Source organism: Crocuta crocuta, unplaced genomic scaffold, assembly GCF_008692635.1.
Source record: "Crocuta crocuta isolate KB4526 unplaced genomic scaffold, BGI_CrCroc_1.0 scaffold154, whole genome shotgun sequence".
In the NCBI taxonomy this organism is placed as follows: domain Eukaryota; kingdom Metazoa; phylum Chordata; class Mammalia; order Carnivora; family Hyaenidae; genus Crocuta; species Crocuta crocuta.
In genome coordinates this window covers 10,312,996-10,329,657 of record NW_027530545.1, presented here as the reverse complement: position 1 = coordinate 10,329,657, position 16,662 = coordinate 10,312,996, and the positions used below count along the sequence as shown (strand labels likewise).

The 16,662-nt window shown below is 35.9% G+C and overlaps 1 long non-coding RNA gene across 2 annotated transcripts; it reads right to left on the bottom strand.

The window, feature by feature from the left end:
• Positions 1-1,720: 1,720 nt before the first annotated feature.
• Positions 1,721-10,836, bottom strand: LOC144234500 (uncharacterized). 2 transcript variants are annotated; one of them, XR_013335982.1, is made up of 2 exons: positions 10,693-10,836; positions 1,721-1,910 (listed from the first exon to the last, which is right to left on the bottom strand). It is a non-coding gene; the product is annotated as an uncharacterized LOC144234500 (long non-coding RNA). The 2 variants fall into 2 exon arrangements; XR_013335983.1 differs by having other exon boundaries at positions 1,721-1,907.
• Between the last annotated feature and the right edge of the window lie 5,826 nt (positions 10,837-16,662).

Genomic DNA, 16,662 nt, shown 5'->3' with positions numbered 1-16,662 from the left:
CTACAGTGCTTAACCAAACAGGCAATTGCTTGGGTACACGGAGAATCTTGGCTCAATACAATACAGATAACACACCCATATTGATATGTTATCTGAACTATATGTTCTCTGCTATTTTCAGCATCATTTTAAAGATTACAGAGATTGATTCATCTCTGTAATGAAGACATTGTCTTCACTTCCCTATCTTGCATTGCTCTTATCTTTTTCTGAAGAAAGGGGAGATAGTTTTATATTACTGAATGTATATGTTAGTATTCTGCTCGGAAAAATATAAGATCATTCTTAATGCTTTAAGAGGACGGATTATTTTTATTTTAGTGCCTACAGATTATTCTTTTTGACATTCACTTTTGCTCTTTGCTCTGAGTTTAGTACTATAGAGATAAGGATGAGGCAACTGGCAAACTAGAGAAGAAATAACACACACACACACACACACACACACACACACACCTTTTAGAATACACTAAAGATTCTAAAAGTTTTATCCATGGTAGTTCAAGGGTTTACTCAAACACAAAATCCAGCCTCTTTCTGTCATCTTTCTCTAAGCCTTAGATTTTGGCTATGAAGATTTTTGATATTTGGTAACTCACTGAAGAATACCCAAAAGGACTCTTTAAGTTGGTACTTTTTGTAGAGAGCAAAGGCGGACAGAATAGAGAAAGAAACAACATTCAACACATAGCTATTTTCCAGGCTCTATGCTAAGTAATTTTAAATGCCTTTGTTTTTCCATTTATTTTTTGTAAGAGCTTTTCAAAATAGCTAACATGACCCTGATTCGTCATATAAGAATATTGATTCTAAGAGATTAAATAATTTTCCCAAGTTCATAAGTAACAGGGACCACATTTTTTCTTCTCACTACTCTCTCCTCAGTAGTTGGCATTTCCTTAATACTCATGTATATATTTCTTTTGACATTGTCTTCAGTTCCAAAGCCTGTGCTTTCCTCATTATTATTTTCCACACTCTATTTTCCACACTACTATTAAGTAACTATTAAGCAAACTATGTGCCATTACTGAAATGTGTTAAGTTTGATCACACATTATTTAGAGCTTGCTTTATATATTTCTCTACTTGAGTTAATCAGTAAGGTTTTGGTGATAGCCAAAAGCCAGTCATTAGAAAACAAGAGAAACCCTTAGCCAGTAATTGTCTCTGTGGCCAATATCCAAGCCCTGTTCCATCTGTTAATTACCATCCAAGGGGAGGCTCCCCTCATCACCGTAGGACCAAAATAATCTGGTCAGCAGATCAGAAAATTCTTTTGGCTGGCTATTTTGACCCACAGTCTCCATTTTCCCCTAGCTCCTGCTACCCAATGTAGATAGATATGGGTGTCAGCTCCTTTGATTTCCCTAGGAATAGATGGGGCTACCAGCTTTTCTCCATATTCTGGGTCTCTTGTGTATACAGAGTTTCTTCATTTCTCCCCCTCTCCATTAGCTTCCAAGTTTCTTGCAGACAAGGGCCAAATCTGAATGTTTTACTACTTAATTAGCAACATCTAATGCAGCACCCAGTCTATAGTATGTAGTTAATAGCTATCTTCTGGATAAATGAATAAGTGCCTTGCTTACTAGCTACTCTTTACTGTCAGAAGGTAGTAAGTGTGCCCTGTTACTTCTCCTAAATTTACCAATTATATATTATCCTTCTTGCCATGTTCATTACTTTATCGGGGCTGCCATCACAACATACCACAGACTGGCTTAAACAACAGAAAATTATTTATTTATTTTTTACAGCTCTAGTGTCCATGAGTCTGAGATCAAGAAGTTGGCAGGGTTGGTTTTTCTTAAGGTCTGTCTCCTTGGCTTGAAGATGGCCATCTTCTCACTGTGTCTCCCTTATATGGTTGTCTCTCTGTCTCCATATTGTCTCTTTCCTAATTTCTTCTTATAAAAAGAAAGTCATATTGGACAAGCACCCCAATATGAATTCATGTAAATCATGTTACCTTAATTATCTTTGTAAAAACCCTGTCTCTAAATACAGTCATGTTCTGAGGCACTGAAGGGTTAGGATCTCAACTTATGACTGGGATGTTTGTGTGCACAGTTCAGCTCAGAACACCATGGGATTGAGTGGGAAGCAGAAAGAAGCTTAAAATGCCTCTTCCCCCATTAATTTTCCCTTCTAGAGTGGAGTGGATATTCCATCCCTTTGTGAAAATATGAGAATGGGGAACCAGTGTTTCTCCCTCCAAATTTTATCTCCCACAATGTGTAAAATATAAGGACCTCAGGAAATAAAACTTACCTTGAAAGTTTTGTAAATGCTCCTCTCAACATGCTTGCAAATTCCCCCCCCCCACAAAAAAATATATTTCAGGGTAATAATGCTTTGTGCATGTAAATACTCACCAAAATCTTTTAAATCTATACTAGAGAGGTTTTATAGACTTTCCTACTTTTAAGTAAGATAAAAATATATTTTAGATTGTGTATTGTGTGAAAGATATCCTGCAGATTCATCATAAAGTAGTTTATTTTTTTAAATTTCTATATTAGTTTGAGAAAGGCCATTCCAGCCCAGGAGTATTATATGAATAAGAAATAAATTTTAATAAGGTTTATTTATTTTAATGATACACCTTACCTAATTAAAACAGAAATTCGTATTTTGAGGTATATTGCTGCCGTATCAAAAACTTAAAATATGGGTCATTGGTTTATAATAGTTGGTCTGCAGAAAGTAATGAAACAGATATTGGGGAATAGAAAGATATTGGAGATTTATGTTATGAAGTGACTAAACATTTGGTAAAACAATTGCCTGGAACAACCCAGAAGACAGATATACTGAGCCAGCTAGTTTAGGAAAAGTTGTTAGAAAGAGTAAGAATAATTGTGTGTTGCTCTTTGCTGTATTCAACATGGTATTATAAGGATGAGATGAGACCAGGAAAGAAGAGGCTGATGTGCAAATATAAATGACCTCCTAGGAATGGAAAGGCTGCTTCTCTAATCCAAACAGTTAGGCAAAAAGGCTGGAAAAGACTGTGACATCAAAGTCCCAATAATGCTCTCATAAAAAAAAAAAAGAAAAAAAACCTGACTCACCACTAGAGCAAAGATAAAATTAAGGGGGTTGGGAGTGCTATTTCTGGCATGGCAGTATGAGGAACTTCTCCGATCTTCTCCCCAGTAAAACAAGATGAAAAATTTTAAATTAGTCTCTGAAAATGACAGTGTGGACATACAGCAAATGAAGAAATATTTATTCAAGAAAATCTATTAGAATTGGTGAGAGTATGTGGTCTTTGAACCAAGACCCATGCCCTCCCTTTGCATCTCAGCTCAGGAAGACAGAAACTCTACTCAGACTGTTACAGCCAAGAACAAAGGCAGAAACAGAAGGTTCACATTATGAGAAGAATAGACTTTCCCTTCTAGCTCCCAGTTGGAGGGCTATCTTCCTGGGCAGGGCAGGACATCAGTGTTCCTTATCCTGCTCCAGTTACCTGTTGGTGAGGCTAAGCTGTGGGCAAGTGCGGCTAAATAAATCCCTTTCTGTCCAACTTCTACTCATGGGCTGGAGGCTCTACCATGAGTGTGGCACCATCAAGGACATGGAGGCCCTGATAGTCTTGTCCTAGTTTGTGCGGTGGGAGGTTCCACATTGAAAGAGACAAGCTGAAAAGACCTGGGGTTGCTGCTCCCACAACTCTACTGGGTGCTAAGCTCCTAATGTGGAAATGTTATTTAGAGATAAGCGTGTCATTGTCCTTTCCATCCCAGCCATGGCTCAGAGACTTTTCCTAGGGGGTGCATGTGGAGGTGGAAGAAATAAACCATGAAAGAGGTATCTCCAAATTTTATCTCCAATAAATTGGCTTTATTTTGTAACAGAGCATGGAGAGATTTAAGGTTAGAGCACTCTTGATATGACAGAAGTTGTGGTGAAAGAAGATTGATACATTCTTTGGAGATGTAGGCTAAATTGTGGGCTGTGTAGTTTTCTGGAGAGAAAAAGGGAAAGAGACAGCTGCAAAGAGTCCTCCTTAGTGTCAGAACAGATCTCAAACACTGACCTAGGAACTGTCCCTTCAAAAGAGCCTGAACTTCATTGTGTTAGTTTGTGAATCAATTTATCCCCAGGGCACTGTTGAAAACAGTAGAGTAATCAGACAGCAATTAGTGGAACTTAAGAGTGTGATCAGGGAAAAGATAGTCAAAGAGAGCTTGGCCAAAACCACTGACATCCTGGCACATCCTGAGGGTTTATCCAATCTGTACCCCTTGAGGAGAAACACTTACTCTGAGAGAAGATTTTACTGAGAAAATCCACCCAGTCACTAAACAAGTAAGCAATTAAATATCAATAACAAGACCTGACGGTGGAGAACCAAATACTCAGATTTGCTATAATATATTGTCTAAAATGTTCAGTTTCCAATGATGAAAAACAAACAAACAAACAAACAGGGAACAGAATTACCTATGGGAACAGCTAGATGTTGAATTTAGCAAAAATTTCAAAACAGACACTACAAATATGTTCAAAGAATATGGAAACCACAATCACAAATTTTTAAAAGAGGATATGATTGATGAGGGAGTGTGAGGCAGGCTGAAGGGCAAAGCACAAGCTTAGCACTCTACCCCCACCCACCACCTTGGGACATGTATGATATTCCTTGGGCACTCCCAGCTACCCCAAAACAGGAAAGGAGAAAAACAAATGAATGGTTAAACTGTTAAGAGTCTCTACCAGTTTACCAGAAAAAGGCAATCCCATCATAGCCTAAAGTCCAGGAACTCCCTACTGTCTTAATATTAATGCTTTGCTAGAGAGTAAAACAACCTTAGCTTGACAATAGCTAGGACTCAGTAAGTCTTTAGCATGTGAAAGTCTCTTTGGAAACTCCCTCTGGACTTTATCTCCCCTGAATAGATAAAATGGTATCCTCCCTCCCCCCATAGGACCCCAGTGCAGCTCTTCCTGCCCATGAGTCCTATCCCCATGCTTTAATAAAATCACATTTTTTGCACCAAAGACCTTTTCAAGGATTCTTTCTTGGCCATTGGCTCCAGACCCCATGAATCTCCCATCATCCAAAAACTTTATCATGATGATAATGCATCAAATATGGAGTATCCATAAAAATATAGAAGAAACTATATATATATGAACCAAATGGAAATTAGGAGTCAAAAAATGTAATAACTGAAATAAAAATGTTTACTAGAGGGGCTCAATTGTATATCTGAACTAGCAGAAGAAATGACCTAATACCTTGTAGATTAATAGAGGTGATGCAAACCAAAGAACAGAGAGACAAAGAGTGAGAAAAATAAACAGTGCCTTAGAGAAATGTGGGACACAATTAGTATCCAACATATACCTCATGGGAGGACCAGCAAAGAAAAGAAAGGGAAAGTAACAGAAAAAAATATTAAGAAATAATGGCTAATGGTTTCCAAAATTTATTGACATTCATTATCCTGCACATCTGTGAAGTTCAATGACCTCCAATGAAGCTTAACACAAAGAAATCTACAGATAGACACAACCATATAAAAATGCTGACATGTGAAGATAAGGAGAGCATCTTGAAGGCTGCAAGAGAAAAGTGACTCCTTACTGCAAAGGGAACCCCAATATAAGATTTACCCTTGACTTCTCATCAGAAACAATGAAGGACAGAAGGTAGTAGAATAACATATTCTAAAATGCTCAAAACAAAACATTGTCAACCCAGAATCCTATAACCAGCAAACCTATCTTTGAAAAATAAAGGCAAAATAAAGATACTCCCAGATAAGTAAAACTTGGAGTATTTGTTGCTAGAAGACCTGACTTATAAGACATACTGAAAGGATTTCTTCAAGCTGAAAGCAAGTGACTCTAGATAGTAATTAAAATCCAAACAAAATAAAGCAAAAAAGAGCACGGAAATGTATAGGAAATGATATAATTTTAATAGACTGTACAAATGCATATTTATTCTCATTTTTTCTTCTAACTGATTTTAAAAACAATTGTATAAAGCCATATGTATATAATGTGTTGTTGGGCCTGTAACATATAGAAATGTAATATATTTGTCAATAATAGCACAAGGAGGTGGGTGGGAGCAAAGCTGTATTGGGCTAAGGAAACAACTCCAGATGGTAACTTGAATTCACAGGAACAAGTGATGACAACCAGAAATGATAACAAGATTAATATAACAAAAGCGATAAATTCTTAGTCACTTTCTCTTCTCCATTTAGTTCTTTGAAGAACGTAAAATTATATATAAAATTAAAAGTATTATTGGGTTTATAACATTTATAGATGTAATAGCTATACAATAATACTCCCCAAAATGGTAGAAGTGGAATAGAGCTATATAGGAGTGGCATTTCTATATCTCACTGAAATTAAGTTAGTATAAATTTGAAGCTGCTTCTGCTATGTAAAGAGAGGGATAGCAAGCCCTGAGCAACCACTAAGGAAATAACTAAAAGTAAAAAAAAAAATAAATAATTAAATATATTAAAATGTTACAGTAGGAAATGTTCACTTAACACAGAATGAAGCAGAAAGGAGAAGGGAAACAAGAAAGACATGAGAAATATAGACAAAACATGAAATGACAGACATAAATTCAACTATATCATAATGTACTAAATATGAACGAACAATCTAATTAAAAGGTAGAAATTGTCAGATTAGCTGAACAAACAAGACCAACTATTTTCTATCTATAGGAGATACACATTAAAAGTAAAGATACAAATAGATTGAAAGTACAGGGATATAAAAAAGGATATCCTGTAAGCTGTATTACTCTGATACCAACACCAAAGACATCATAAGAAAACTATAAACCAATATTTCTTATGAATGTGAACTAAAAAATCATCAACAAAATATTAGCAAACTGAATCTAGTAATATATAAAAGAATAGTGCCATGACCAAGTGGGACTTATTCCAGGAACACAAGGTTGATTTAACATCTGAAAATCAATGAATGTAATACACCATATTAATAGAATAAGAAAAACCAAAAAAGCCCCATGTGCTCGTCACAATCGATTCAGAAAAAACATTTGACAAAATCTAACACTCTTTCATGATAAAAACAGTCACCAAGGTAGGATTAGAGGGAACTTCGTTAACCAGTTAAGGGGCATCTATGGAAAGCCCACAGTTAACTTGATACTTAATAGTACTATTATTATTCCTTAAGATCAGGAACAAGACAATATCCACCTCTGTAGTTTTTTTCAACATTGTATAGAGATTCTAGTCAGGGGTAATTCGGCAAGAATAATAAATAAAAGATATCCATATTGGAAAGGAAGAAGTAAAACAGTATCTGTTTACAGATGACATAATCTTGTACACAGGAAATTTTATGGAATCCAGTAAAAAACAGAGCTAAGAAATGTGTTCAGTAAGATGAGATGATATAAAGTCAATATAAATAAATCAATTGTATTTCTATCTTCTTGCTATGAACAGGATAAAATGAAATTAAGAAAATAATTTCATTATATGATAGCATAAACAAATGTGTAGGAATAAATTTAACGAAACTTTTACTTTTCAAGCTATAAAATGTTGTTTAAAGAAATTAAAGAAAACCCAAATAAATGGGAGAACATTCATGGTCTTGTATTGGAAGACTTAATATTGTTGAAAAGACAAAACTTCCAAATTAATCTACAGATTCAATGCAATCTCTATATGAATCCCACCTGACTTCTTTGTAGGAATTGACAAGCTGATCCTAAAATTTATGTGGAATTGTAAGAGGCCCAGAACAACCAAAAACAATCTTTAAAAGGAAGAACAAATTTAAGGGACTCACACTTCCCAATTTTGAAAACATACTATAAAGCAAAAGTAATCAAGACAATGTGGTACTGGTATCAGAATAAACATAGAAATTTATGGAATAAAATTTAAATTCCAGAAAATATCTGTTTCAATGGTCAACTGATTTTTGACAAGTGTGTCCATTTGATGGTGAAAGAATAGTTTCTTCAACAAGTGGTGCATTGGATAACTGGATGGCCATATGCAAAACAATGTAATTGGATCTTTACCTCACACTATATACATAAAATGGATCAAACACTAAATGTAAGTGCTAAGACCATACAGCTCTTAGAGGAAAACATGATCAAAAATGATCATGATCTCAGATTTGTTAATGGATTTTTAGATATGACACCAAAAGCATGAACAGCTAGGAAAATAATAGATAAGTTAAATTCATTACAATTGACTTTCAAGAAAGTTTAAAAAGAAACCACAGAATAGGAAAAATATTTGCAAATCTCATATATGATAAGGAACTTGTATCTAAAATATATAAAGGACTCTTACAACTCAATAATAAAGAGACCCTATAGAAAAATGGTTAAAGGAACCAAATAGACATTTCTCCAAAGAAGATACTAAATTATCAATAAACATTTGTAACATGCTTGATATCTTTAGTGACCAGAAAATGCAAATCAAAACTACAATGAGATACCCACTAGGAAGGCTATAATCAAAAAGTCAGCTAACAAAAACTTGGTGAGTAAATGCAGGAATTGAAATCCTTATACACTGAGGTTGGGAATGTAAATTGGTTCAGCCATTCTGGAAAGCGGTCTGGAAATTCCTCAAATGGTTAAACCTAGAGTTACCTAATAACCCAATAATTCCACTCCAAAAGAAATGAAAACATATGTTCACAGAAAGAGTTGTACATAAATGTTTGTGATAGCATTATTCATAATAACCAGAAGTTAGAAATAATTCAAATATTCAAGAACTTATAAGTGGATATCTTAAATGCGATATGTCTATATCCAGTGCAATATTATTCAGCCATAAAAAGGAAGAAATGAAGTACTGATACATACTTCAACATGCATGTGCCTTGAAAACATTACGGTAGGCCCACCATATAAAAACTTAGACGGAGAAGGTCACAGACTTGGCGGCTCTTAGGCTCCCCATATATACCACACCACCTCTGCAGTCTAAATATGTTGAAGAACAGCCTGGTCATTTATAAATGGGCTTTGCATACATCCGCACAACAATTGGTCATTATATTGGCTGGTGCAAGGGTGTTTATGTTTTTGTGAAAAGTGGGATAATGGATACAGTACAGTATGGAAAAGATGCCTATATCTATCTGAAGAACCCACCTCGAGATTTTCTTCCAAAAATTGGAGTGATTACAGTTTCGGGATTAGCAGGCTTGTTTTCAGCAAGAAAAGGTTCTAGGTTTAAGAAAATTGCTTATCCACTGGGACTGGCCACTTTAGGAGCAACTGTTTGCTATCCAGTTCAGTCAGTAATAATCACAAAGGTAACTGGGAAAAAGGCATATACTACAAGCCAGCAAATTTACGAAGCAGTTAAATCATTGGGGACAAAAAACAACAGAAAAGAGTCACTTTCTAAACTGAAAGAAAAACCCAAGATAGAAGAAAACTCTGCTGAAATAGAAATACCTGCAAAAACAACTCAGAACCTGAAACACTCAGTGCCTTTGCCAACTGAACTCATCTTTGAAACAAAGACAGAATCAGAATCTACCTCAGGTGCTGCACAGTTTATGCCTGACCCCAAGTTCATGGATCATGGGCAGTTCCATCCAGAAGATGTAGATATGTACAGCACTAGAAGCTGAAATAGTCTGCATAGAGAACTACAGGATGTGTGAAGTTGAAAATACATTTTCTAATGTAATGTACAATTTGACTAATCACATAAGTAATTAAAGCACAAACTGTGACTTTAATTCAAACAATATTAAATGATTGACAAAGAAGCAGAAGTAGAAATATTGGGATGTATTTAATGATTTTTAGTGGTGTTTATAAAAAAAACCCCAAAACTAGGGTAAATATATAAACACTGATGAGATTAAGATCTGAGCAAATATGTATGTGGGCATAAAAATATTTATACAGATACACATATACACATTGCTTTACCTTTTTAAAATTAATGTCAGCTATATTAGAATGTTGTGTGGAAGGATGTGTTCCCCACTTTTTCATTTCCCAGAGCTGGAATAAAATATTCACATTTTATGACAAAAAAAAAGAAGGAAACATTACGGTAAGTGAAAAGAACCAATCATAAAAGATCATATATTTTATGACCACATTTTTATGAAATATCCAGAATATATCAGATCTAGAGATGGAAAGTAGTAGTTTGCTGAGAGTTAGGGGGATGGAGAAGTAGATATGTGGTAGCTAAAAGGAGTGAAGTTTCTTTATGAGGTGATGAAAATGCTCTAAAATTATTTGAGGTTACACATATCTATAAATATGCTAAGAAAACCCACTGAATTGTATACTTTAAGTGGGTGAATACAATGCTATGTGAATTATATCTCAAAATAATTAAGTGGCTTACCTTCCCATTCAAGCCTATTATTTTGTTTTAGATCCTAGAGCAGCTGCCATTAGGTTGAGAGAAAGGCATGAGAGCAAGAAAGTAAACTAAGTTGATAAACAAACAAAAATTTAAATAAACCAGTAAAAGAGACCCAAGTTTAAATCTGAAAAAGAATTGAGTTGATTATTACTGACTCATGGAATTGACTGGAAACAAATAGATTAGAAGCCAACTAAGAATTTGAGGGAATTGTATTGCCAGTAAAACGTTTCCAGTATTGTAAAACTCTGTGATCATATAACAACCCTCAGCTCCCCAAACTTACATTAGTAGAAAATGGACAGTGATGATTTTAACCTTTAAAAGTGAGTATACTTTCCAGTGTTCACTTCAGATATGGCCATATATGACGATGAGCAAGGAAAAATATCACAGTGGGTACAGCTAAGCATGAAGATCAGTGGACACAGTAGCTTCTCCCAGAGAGTTGAATTAGATTCTTGGAACTCGTACATCTCTCATGAATTGTGACTTCACTATACCTGCTCAGCAGGGTTTCATCATTGCAATGACTCTGTGATTACTGTGTGTCTACCATTTTCCTCTCCTCACACTTGGAGTCTTTACTGGAGTTACCTTAGGTGTCCAGTGCAGGGCTCGAACTCATGAACCATGAGATCATGACCTGAGCCAAACCAAGAGTCAGAGGCTTAATTGACTGAGCTGCCCCTGGAGTTAGCTTATTTCTACTCTGCTATTGATGTAGAGATATGTATAGGTAGAGAAAGAAGTTTTCTCCTTAGTTTATACCTCAAGGACCACAAAAAATACTTCTTGTTTGAATAGAGAGAAATATAATAACTAATGGCCAATGCACTTGAGCAGGATGCATTAAGTCTCTTTTCAGAGTATTACTGGATGTTTGATGGGTGGGAAGAAGAGTCAACATGACTCTGGTGACCAAAAGGGCAGTTAGTGGCAGGAGCCACTAATTTTTTAAAAAAGGAAGAAAATCCATAGTCTTCTTTTCCTCATGACCATATAGTTACTGTATAGTTACAGTATCTTCAGCCTCGGTTATGTTTAATTGTGGTCATGTGACAATGTCTAGCCAATAGAATGTAAAGAGAAGAGAGATGCCTCCTATCCAGCTCCAGCTCATTAAAAGCCATTGCAAGTACTTTTCCATTCTTTTCTCCCTTCTCTGCTAGCTGGAAGGGAGAGAATCCCCATGGTAACCTTATAAGCCATGTGTTGAACATGGCTGAGACCCGTCAGCTTAGGTCCTTGAGTAGCTACACGAAGAAGAGCCCCATCAGCGTTTTTCCTCTCAGTGCTACTATTTAACAAAAACTCTTGATTTTGTGCCATTATACATTCAGTTTTTTTTTTTTTAAAGCAATTAGCCTCCCCTGACTAATATAACTCTCATCATTGAATGTCTCCCCTGTACCTGCTGAGTTTAATAAATTGTGCTCACTGGGTATTCTTTTTTTTTTTTTTTCATTGATTCATGCACACTCTATGTGGTGGTTTCAATGACTACTCAGGCTACTTACATTCTATTCAAGGTGTTTTTTTCCCTTCTTGAGTTTTATGTCTTTCTTCTTGTATTTGATCTTATTGGTAGTTTCATCCCTGTAAGTTTTAGTTGTAGGTGTGGTATATCTGAAATATAATTTTAAATTAAATAGGAAACCTGAGGAATGTGCTTGCTAAATCAGAGAGAATATAGACTGCTTAAACATGTATTATGGCTATTCCACTTGTCTTCCCCAGTCCAGACACCTGGAAGTAAAGATTCTTAAAAAAAAAAAAATCTACATTATGGGATGGATGCATTCATTTTTTTGTGTGTGAAAGGGACAAAATGTATTTAGGTCTATAGTTGTCAACCTGAAGTTGTAGACATTTTTTGCAAGTTATTTGGAATATCATCCAGTAAATTTGATGGATAACTGCAGAATTATTTGATAGTAAGACCCAACAGTTTTAATTTGGTTCCTGTATCACCTTGGTAGTTAAGTTGGACATTTCTTTCATTCTTCCCCTCTTGCATGCTGAAAAAAAAATCTAGAAGGTAGCATATTAAAAAACCCGAAGTGTTGCTCATTTAAATAATTTATTTTTCAATCAGGGACATCAGTTTGAAGATTAATACACTGCATTCATTTTCTCCTTTTGAGAAATCTGGAACAAACAGGCTTGCACGGTGTATATATAATTCATTTAGGTGTTGAAGTCTGAGCCTACATTTGTAAGAGAACATTTCAAATGAGCCATAATTAATATGTCACTTTAGGAGGAGCAGTGGGATGAGGGGGTGGAAGTAAATGGATCTACCTGATGTTCCTGTAGTGTATGTGAGGAAAGGCAAAATTAAAGCTAATGCACAAAGAAAAGGCCTGCTTTGCAAGCTTATTTCTTTGAGCTCATGCCAAAGTAAATAGGTATATCTATGGATATCTCCTTCTGGAGGTGTAGAAAGTGTAGGTTAAGTGTGATGGACTGCAGCACATTTCATGAGAGGAAGTTTGAAGAGTGCATTAATCTGAAAGGCCAATCTTGTTTTTCTCAGCTCCACTGCCATTTACTGGGTGAAATGTAAAAAGCTATTCAGCATTTCCAGCTCTTGGTTACTCTCTTGAATGAAGAGAACCAACAGCTGTTCCCTTTGTACCTTGCCTATTAATATGAAGGGATATACTGAAGGCAGAGATTCTATGCAAACATACTTTGTACTATGTGCCTATATCTGTGTTCCATGAGAGTTTGACTCCATCACCACTGTCATGGGAATATGGCATTTCAATATGGGCAACAAGGCTTTCAGATACTTTCAGACATATCTTCAAGTATTTCCAGTGAAATTTGGTGAATTTAGTTCTTTTCCACATACAGGGGATCGGGAAGGATGTCCATTTTATCACTGTGATAAAACTTGTTTGGGCGACTCCAAACAGACAACTTTTTTGACTTCTGGTTGACTTTGGAACCATCACTAAAGGATTGTGAGGGAAGGGTCTTCTTTCCTAGTCTTGGGTTTGCAGGATTGCCCCAGAGGTTTCTTTCCTATTCAAAACTACTGCTGAAGCATTGGCCTAGCAAGTCATCCAAAAAGGAAACAAACAAACAACAACAACAACAACAACAACAACAACAAACAAAAGTAGGAGTCTTTTCAGAATACTATTTGTTTCCTTTTGGCAAATGCTACATCTCCCTAATCCCAGAATGTAATTGCCATGGCTTTGCACATAACGTTAGAACTTCGAGGTGAAAGAGATTGGAACTAAGAATTGGAAACCTCACTATTCCTGGTTATCAAATCCTTTTGGAGGGTAGTGCCCAGATGAGGCATCCTTTTTAGAAAAGGACTTGAAAGAACAGTGGGCCTTGGGCAGGAGAACAGGTAGTGAGAGAACTTGATATATCCTTTCAGGGACTACTGTTGCAAGATTAAGATGTTTAGTTTGGGAAGATGCTTTATGGGAACCATGGTAGCACAATGATGGAATAATGTTCCCCAGAAGAAAAACAACAAACAAACAAAAAGATGATGAAAAACATCACAGAACCGGTGCACATACATTCTAAAAGTAGAGTTTGGTTGACTATAATGGAAAGCAACTTTCTAATATCTGTTGTTGCTAAATTATAGGAGGGAGGTCCATATCACTGAAATTTTCTGGCTGATATTAATAGTTAATTTATTAAGGAAGCCTGTAAATATTGGAAAGAAAGTTTAATTACTTGAATTTCAAAGTATAGAGTAAAATTAATGGTATAGACTCAGGAATCAGAGGGAGTGGAATTCCATTCTGGGCTGCATCCTTTACTACTCAGATGTCTTGGGATATTTAATATCTTTACATTTAATTTGCTCACCTATAAAATGCAGACATTCACAGTACTTCCCAGGGTTGCTGTGAATATTAAATATAACAATGCATTGAAAGCATTTAGTACAATCCTGGGTTATATGAGGTGATCAATAAATAGGAGCCAGTTATTTTTTTATTTCTAATTAATAGTGCATGATTTTCTACCTGAAGAATTATGCATTGTGATATTCAAAAACTGTTGTGACAGATTTCTCCTGTGGAAAAATATCTTAAAATAACTAATAATTTGATTTTTTTTCAATAGTTAGATACATTGCAAAAAGTGGTTATTACCAAGTCATTAACTTTTGCATCTGACTTATTAGATAGCTGTTACTATTAGGCTACATTCTTTGTCTAAGAAGTCCATTTAGCACTTCCTTAAAAAAATGGCATTTACAAATAAATGCTAGGGATGAGCAAAAAGGAGACCACCAGAGGGAAAATCAAATCGCTGGTTTTCCTTAATAATATGTCAGGAATTTGTGTGTAAATTGAGACTTCCTTTACCCCATACTACAAGTGTTTCTCTGTAAGGAAAGTCTATTTTATGACAGTGGGTTGTTAGGAATTAGTTATGTTGTCAGTTACTTGCTCAATATTAACAAGTCACTGAAAGTTTGAGGAAGAAACTGAACGAATGTAGGTTTCTGTTACTGTCACTGGTGTTGCGGAGCTTGAAAATCCCATCTTGTCAAAAATTAGAACAAGTAGCTAGAGATTTTAGACAAAAAATGAAAACTAGGGGGGAAATTCACAATAATAGCCTTAAGTGTCTAATGAATTTAGGGCCATTTAGCTTGTATTCACATAAACGGGCTTAATTTTAGAGGCATTTGCAATTGGTGATATAGGAGTTGCAATTTCTGTGAACCCCTTGAAAACACTTTCCACATCATGTGCTATTCTCCTCTCCTTTCATAAATCTGGTGTTACAAAACTGTTAGTCATAAAAAGGCATTTATAGTTCAATATAATTTTCCTGCTTTTTCTTTTATTTTCTTTAAAAATGCAGTTTTAAAAGTAATAAAGCCCTTCCTTTTGTAAATCTTCAATCTTTCTTTTTCCTAAGGGAAGATTAATTTGTAAATATGCTAATGGATTTGTATAATATTAAACTTTCCCAGGAAAAATTACATTACTTCATATGAATGAACACATCTATCTTATTCAATTTACAAATGAACAGCTGAAAACCCCAAAACTGTTTCCTACTATGTGTCTTATAACTAAAATGACTGCGGGCACAGCCACAAACTTGGCATTTCACAGCAAATTTATTGGATGAAAAAATTTTTTAGTCCCTTTATTGGGTTTTCCTCATTTAGCTGTATTTGAATTCTAGCTAATAAAATGCAGCTCTTCTTACCAAAAGGTGAAAAAGTAAACATTCCACTCAAAATAGAAGTGATTTCTAAACAGGAAGTAGACTAAAAAGAACAAACTGCTTAGTTTAAAAGTGATACCAGTAGTAGGGATGCTGTGATGGAGATCTTCCCACAGTTAACTTTCATTAAAACAGCAGGGTCACTTCTTAGGTTAGGCAATGAGCTAATTAATGACTTGGTGGTTCATTTAGGCCATTATTATGGATTTACTCTGATACTGTGTGGGAGACACTTAACCCCTCGTCATCATGGCTGTTTCTCTATTACTTATTTTTACCAGCTAGACAATTCCATTGCGTAAAGTACTTCCTGGAGTCAGGCAAAAATACATTAGTGTCCTGTCAGTATCCTGGGATGACTTAAGAGTGACCATTGGGTTGGGGCACCTGGGTGGTTCAGTTAGTTAGGCATTTGACTCTGGATTTCAGCGTCGGTCATGATACAGTGGTTTGTGCGTTAAAGCCCCATGTCAGGCTCTGCACCGACAGTGCGGAGCCTGTTTGGGATTCTCTCTTCTTCTTTCTCCCTCCCTCTGCTCTCTCTCTCTCCAAATAAATAAACTTTAAAGGAATGACCATTGGCTGTTAACCCTAGGTGTTACCCTAAATTCTGAGGTGAAATATGTATTATTTAGGTAGTTCTCCTGGGAGAGACCCAGCTCTCTCCTGAGAGCTGGCTGGATTCATAGAGGAAATAAGCAGGAGGAGAAAGGGCTCTAAATGGAGAGTGAAGGGGCGCCTGGGTGGCTTAGTAGGTTAAGCATCCGACTTCAGCTCAGGTCATGATCTCACGGTTCGTGGGTTCGAGCCCTGCGTCAGGCTCTGTGCTGACAGCTAGCTCAGAGCCTGGAGCCTGTTTCAAATTCTGTGTCTCCCTCTCTCTCTGACCCTCCTCTGCTCACGCTGTCTCTCTCTCAGAAATAATAAATAAAAACATTAAAAAAAATAAATGGAGACTGAATACTTATAGTTCCATAAAGAGACCTAAAATGAACTTCTTAGAATCCCGATAATTCTTCCCAAT